This window comes from Microcebus murinus, chromosome 20, assembly GCF_040939455.1.
Source record: "Microcebus murinus isolate Inina chromosome 20, M.murinus_Inina_mat1.0, whole genome shotgun sequence".
In the NCBI taxonomy this organism is placed as follows: Eukaryota; Metazoa; Chordata; class Mammalia; order Primates; family Cheirogaleidae; genus Microcebus; species Microcebus murinus.
Window position 1 is genome coordinate 40,723,941 of NC_134123.1, and position 6,913 is coordinate 40,730,853.

At 63.7% G+C, this 6,913-nt stretch overlaps 1 pseudogene; it reads right to left on the minus strand.

Moving 5' to 3' along the window:
• Nucleotides 1-3,397: 3,397 nt before the first annotated feature.
• LOC142862775 (uncharacterized) lies at nt 3,398-3,516 on the minus strand (annotated as a pseudogene).
• Between the last annotated feature and the right edge of the window lie 3,397 nt (nt 3,517-6,913).

The following is a 6,913-nucleotide window of genomic DNA, read 5'->3' on the forward strand; positions in this document are numbered from 1 at the left end:
GGTGGAGGGCGCCCCTGCCCCGCTCAAGAAGCCGAGCCTCTCTGCGCTTCCCCTCGCCGGCCGGGTCCGGCGGGCTCCGCGGGACTGGGGAGAGGGGCGGGGCGGCGTGGGGGGCTGTCCACACACACACACACACACACGCGTGCGCGCGCGCGCGAGATGGGCCTCCACGGGTGGACCCGCCAAGGTGGAGACCTTCCAGCCCCCCTCCTCTCCTCGCCTCGCCTCCTTCACCTACCCGCCCCCCACCCCCAGCGCGCCGCCGCTGCTGACTGCGCACGCGCGCGCGGGGCGCTCGACCTTTGCCCCCAGCCAGGGGCCGCCCTCCCCCACAAACCCTTTCAGCTGTGCCCCCCGCCCTGTGCGTGGGCTGCCGCCTATTCCCCAGGGCCAGGGCTGGGGCACAGCGCATGGGGGAGGGGAGCGAGTGTAGGGGCGTCTCTCGGGATGTGTCCCATGGGTGGGGTGGGGTGGGGTGGGGTGGGGTGGGGTGGGGTGGTTTGGGGGGCTCTGAAGAAATCAATCCCCTCTGTCTCCTCCCTCTGGAAAACCCCCAAGCCCTTGGAGAACTGCGGGCACCGCTACCGTGGGGGCCGGACCCTGCTCTGTGTCCTTCTCTGGCCCGGTCCAAGGGGCCTGGGCCTGGCCCGGGGTGGATTGGACCCCAACCACCCCGGGGTGTGGACTTGCTAAAAATCGGCGATGAGCTATTGGATTCGAGCTTCATCTGGGTCATTTCACTAATGAATGCTCCGAAAAGAGTTTCCTAATACATCTGTGAGGGTGGCAACTGAAAGAGAAATTTAAAGCTGACAGAATAGGCGAGGAAAGGCACAGGAGATTTCCAAACCCAGTAAGGAAGCCTTTCCCGAAATGGAAGAAAGAAAGGAGCAAATGAAAACACCGGTAGCCCGCCGGGGTCAGAGTCTGCTCCTTAGAGAAAGTACCCTGACCAGGTTCACCCGTGGGTGGGTGGCGAGCTAGCGGCATTCAGAAGAGCGAGGCCCGCAGTCTGTGCAGAAGACACCTGCACTCGGGCGTGTGTGGCGGCACGATTCACAAGCAGCTCAGATGTTAAACCAAGGAGAAGCCAGGGAGTTCCCAACGCCCCAGGTGTCCTCAGCCCACGACTGGCTGCTGTGAAAATGCGAAGCCCGGGTCCCGGTCTCAGAGCAGGACAACCAGGAGGTGTGATGTACACCCCGGGGTTCCCAGGAGGATCAGGCTGAAGCTTGGACTTGGCCTCAAAGTGTCCCCTCGCCTGGCCACCCCCTTCCCCTTCCTGCTCCTCTACTCCTGGTGCCCCTCCACCCAGGGGCCAGACCTTAAACAGTCACCCGCAAGAGAATCCTGGTCCCAAAGAAGCCTTCTGGGGGACCCGTGCTGAGAGAGGTTGTGGGCATGGCCCGCTGGGGCTCTGCCCGACCCAGGTCTGGGAGATGCAACCTCCCAGCTCTGGGTCCCTGCAGGAAGTGTCGGCAAGAACAGGGCCAGTCCTCCAAAGGCCCAGGTGCAGGGAGCCCAGGCCAAGCAGCCTGTGGAAGAAGCCACATGCCGTGCCACCCCGGGAACACGACTGTAGGTCACGGCCCCTGCCACCTCCTCCTCCTCCTCCTCCTCCTCCTGCTCCTCCTCCTCTCCCCGACATGGAGCAGGGCTCAGAGACACCTCAGACGCTGCTAGCAAAGTCCAAAGGGCATCGGTTGCTCCTCCAAAGCGCACCCCCGACCCCCAGCAGGCCGCGTTGTCCAGCCAGCCCCTGGGCCTCCCCGGGGTGCCCGGCACAAAAGTGCAGACACCCACCTGACTGGCAATATCAGCTTGAGGACGTTTCTGCCACTCTAAGGACCCGCAGGCCAGCTGGGCCTCCGGGCAGGCAGGACAGAGAGCCCCGGAATCCGACGCGGCGGAGAGCTGGGTGTACGTCCCCACCAGGAGGCGGTCCCCACCTCCACGGCTCTCCCCTCGCGGGGAGCGGCAGCCGCAGGGCCTCAGAGAAGACACCAGGCTGGGCCCCCGCGGCACAGTGGGGGCACGTGCCCCGCGCGAGACTGCTGCGGCCGCCCTGCTGCCGGGTTCCTGGAGGGCTTCCTGGAAGCAGCGTCCACACCAAGCCCTTGGAAGGCCCAGGCGACGGAGGAGCCCGAGGTGGGGAGGAGCGAGTCAGGCAGGGGCCAAGGTGATGGGCCGGGCGGGGAGGAGCGTGTCACGCAGGGGCAGAGGACGGTGACAGGCCGGGCGGGAAGGAGCCGGTCAGGCAGGGGACCAGGACAGTGACGGGCCTGGCGGGGGAGGAGCGCCTCAGGCTGGGGCAGAGGAGACTGGGCTGGGTAGGGGTCAGGGTTACAGTTAGGGCGCCATTCACAATCGCAAAGATGTGGAAGCGCCCCGAGTGCCCATCGATCCACGGGTGCATTAATGAAATGTGGCGCGTGGACACCACGGAGTGCCGTTCAGCTATGAGGAACAGCGGTGAGAGGGCACCTCTCGTGTTCTCCCGGCCAGAGCTGGAACCCGTTCCAGTAAGCCAAGTGTCCCAAGAACGGACACAAGAGCGCCACGTGCGCGCGCTCGCCGGCAGATTGGTAGGAACCGATGGACACCTAAGTGGACACAGAGGAATCGCCTTCATCGGGTGGGTGTCGGGCGGGCGTGGGGAGGGGATGGGCGTGCACATCCATTAGGAATGGGGTGGGTGCGCACCAACCGGGGCATGGGCGCACTTGAAGCTCTGACCCGAGGGGGGAGGCGGGGACAGGGCGATGCAGCTGACCTTAACATTGGTACCCCCACCATACGCTGGGAGAAAATGAGAAATAAATGAATCAGAAAACGGGGGGGAGGGGGGCACGGGCAATACATGTCACCTCAATACGTGGACTCCCATGATCTGCTCGGAGAGAGAGAGAAAAGGAAATGTAATCATAGAGATAAGAGACACCTTTTCAGAAAATGAATCCGAAAAGAAAAGTAAAATGAGGCCTGTGGAGCAGGTCTGCGTGTGACTCCGGATCCCCCAACATCCAGTGCCACCACCAAAGATTCCTACGTGTAGCCCGTAGAACCCCAAAAGCAACGGGACGAGTTCTGGTCACATACTCGCTCAAAATGACGTCCTGGAATTCTCCTGGAACTCCCTCCCCTCTCAGCCTCTCAAGGTTTCCTCCAGCGTGTCGGTTCCCACAGACCAGACCTTTGGTCTGACACCTGACAGTCCAGATGCCACGCATGCTGCCGCGTGGCGGCGGTGTCACGGCTCGGGACAAGAGGAGGCCCCACGGTGCGGGCTGGGGCGCCAGGCACCGCGACGGGCGCTGAGGGTGGGGGTGATCCCCCGGACCGCCGCCGCGCTCCCAGAAAGGGGACAGAACAAGAGGCAAAAAACAAAAAAAACAAAAGCCTACGGCACCCGGTATTCCCGGGCGGTCTCCCATCCAAGTACTAACCAGGCCCGACCCTGCTTAGCTTCGGAGATCAGACGAGACCGGGCGCGTTCAGGCCGGCTTGGCCGGAGACGGTGGAGGGCGCCCCTGCCCCGCTCAAGAAGCCGAGCCTCTCTGCGCTTCCCCTCGCCGGCCGGGTCCGGCGGGCTCCGCGGGACTGGGGAGAGGGGCGGGGCGGCGTGGGGGGCTGTCCACACACACACACACACACACGCGTGCGCGCGCGCGCGAGATGGGCCTCCACGGGTGGACCCGCCAAGGTGGAGACCTTCCAGCCCCCCTCCTCTCCTCGCCTCGCCTCCTTCACCTACCCGCCCCCCACCCCCAGCGCGCCGCCGCTGCTGACTGCGCACGCGCGCGCGGGGCGCTCGACCTTTGCCCCCAGCCAGGGGCCGCCCTCCCCCACAAACCCTTTCAGCTGTGCCCCCCGCCCTGTGCGTGGGCTGCCGCCTATTCCCCAGGGCCAGGGCTGGGGCACAGCGCATGGGGGAGGGGAGCGAGTGTAGGGGCGTCTCTCGGGATGTGTCCCATGGGTGGGGTGGGGTGGGGTGGGGTGGGGTGGGGTGGGGTGGTTTGGGGGGCTCTGAAGAAATCAATCCCCTCTGTCTCCTCCCTCTGGAAAACCCCCAAGCCCTTGGAGAACTGCGGGCACCGCTACCGTGGGGGCCGGACCCTGCTCTGTGTCCTTCTCTGGCCCGGTCCAAGGGGCCTGGGCCTGGCCCGGGGTGGATTGGACCCCAACCACCCCGGGGTGTGGACTTGCTAAAAATCGGCGATTAGCTATTGGATTCGAGCTTCATCTGGGTCATTTCACTAATGAATGCACCGAAAAGAGTTTCCTAATACATCTGTGAGGGTGGCAACTGAAAGAGAAATTTAAAGCTGACAGAATAGGCGAGGAAAGGCACAGGAGATTTCCAAACCCAGTAAGGAAGCCTTTCCCGAAATGGAAGAAAGAAAGGAGCAAATGAAAACACCGGTAGCCCGCCGGGGTCAGAGTCTGCTCATTAGAGAAAGTACCCTGACCAGGTTCACCCGTGGGTGGGTGGCGAGCTAGCGGCATTCAGAAGAGCGAGGCCCACAGTCTGTGCAGAAGACACCTGCACTCGGGCGTGTGTGGCGGCTCGATTCACAAGCAGCTCAGATGTTAAACCAAGGAGAAGCCAGGGAGTTCCCAACGCCCCAGGTGTCCTCAGCCCACGACTGGCTGCTGTGAAAATGCGAAGCCCGGGTCCCGGTCTCAGAGCAGGACAACCAGGAGGTGTGATGTACACCCCGGGGTTCCCAGGAGGATCAGGCTGAAGCTTGGACTTGGCCTCAAAGTGTCCCCTCGCCTGGCCACCCCCTTCCCCTTCCTGCTCCTCTACTCCTGGTGCCCCTCCACCCAGGGGCCAGACCTTAAACAGTCACCCGCAAGAGAATCCTGGTCCCAAAGAAGCCTTCTGGGGGACCCGTGCTGAGAGAGGTTGTGGGCATGGCCCGCTGGGGCTCTGCCCGACCCAGGTCTGGGAGATGCAACCTCCCAGCTCTGGGTCCCTGCAGGAAGTGTCGGCAAGAACAGGGCCAGTCCTCCAAAGGCCCAGGTGCAGGGAGCCCAGGCCAAGCAGCCTGTGGAAGAAGCCACATGCCGTGCCACCCCGGGAACACGACTGTAGGTCACGGCCCCTGCCACCTCCTCCTCCTCCTCCTCCTCCTCCTGCTCCTCCTCCTCTCCCCGACATGGAGCAGGGCTCAGAGACACCTCAGACGCTGCTAGCAAAGTCCAAAGGGCATCGGTTGCTCCTCCAAAGCGCACCCCCGACCCCCAGCAGGCCGCGTTGTCCAGCCAGCCCCTGGGCCTCCCCGGGGTGCCCGGCACAAAAGTGCAGACACCCACCTGACTGGCAATATCAGCTTGAGGACGTTTCTGCCACTCTAAGGACCCGCAGGCCAGCTGGGCCTCCGGGCAGGCAGGACAGAGAGCCCCGGAATCCGACGCGGCGGAGAGCTGGGTGTACGTCCCCACCAGGAGGCGGTCCCCACCTCCACGGCTCTCCCCTCGCGGGGAGCGGCAGCCGCAGGGCCTCAGAGAAGACACCAGGCTGGGCCCCCGCGGCACAGTGGGGGCACGTGCCCCGCGCGAGACTGCTGCGGCCGCCCTGCTGCCGGGTTCCTGGAGGGCTTCCTGGAAGCAGCGTCCACACCAAGCCCTTGGAAGGCCCAGGCGACGGAGGAGCCCGAGGTGGGGAGGAGCGAGTCAGGCAGGGGCCAAGGTGATGGGCCGGGCGGGGAGGAGCGTGTCACGCAGGGGCAGAGGACGGTGACAGGCCGGGCGGGAAGGAGCCGGTCAGGCAGGGGACCAGGACAGTGACGGGCCTGGCGGGGGAGGAGCGCCTCAGGCTGGGGCAGAGGAGACTGGGCTGGGTAGGGGTCAGGGTTACAGTTAGGGCGCCATTCACAATCGCAAAGATGTGGAAGCGCCCCGAGTGCCCATCGATCCACGGGTGCATTAATGAAATGTGGCGCGTGGACACCACGGAGTGCCGTTCAGCTATGAGGAACAGCGGTGAGAGGGCACCTCTCGTGTTCTCCCGGCCAGAGCTGGAACCCGTTCCAGTAAGCCAAGTGTCCCAAGAACGGACACAAGAGCGCCACGTGCGCGCGCTCGCCGGCAGATTGGTAGGAACCGATGGACACCTAAGTGGACACAGAGGAATCGCCTTCATCGGGTGGGTGTCGGGCGGGCGTGGGGAGGGGATGGGCGTGCACATCCATTAGGAATGGGGTGGGTGCGCACCAACCGGGGCATGGGCGCACTTGAAGCTCTGACCCGAGGGGGGAGGCGGGGACAGGGCGATGCAGCTGACCTTAACATTGGTACCCCCACCATACGCTGGGAGAAAATGAGAAATAAATGAATCAGAAAACGGGGGGGAGGGGGGCACGGGCAATACATGTCACCTCAATACGTGGACTCCCATGATCTGCTCGGAGAGAGAGAGAAAAGGAAATGTAATCATAGAGATAAGAGACACCTTTTCAGAAAATGAATCCGAAAAGAAAAGTAAAATGAGGCCTGTGGAGCAGGTCTGCGTGTGACTCCGGATCCCCCAACATCCAGTGCCACCACCAAAGATTCCTACGTGTAGCCCGTAGAACCCCAAAAGCAACGGGACGAGTTCTGGTCACATACTCGCTCAAAATGACGTCCTGGAATTCTCCTGGAACTCCCTCCCCTCTCAGCCTCTCAAGGTTTCCTCCAGCGTGTCGGTTCCCACAGACCAGACCTTTGGTCTGACACCTGACAGTCCAGATGCCACGCATGCTGCCGCGTGGCGGCGGTGTCACGGCTCGGGACAAGAGGAGGCCCCACGGTGCGGGCTGGGGCGCCAGGCACCGCGACGGGCGCTGAGGGTGGGGGTGATCCCCCGGACCGCCGCCGCGCTCCCAGAAAGGGGACAGAACAAGAGGCAAAAAACAAAAAAAACAAA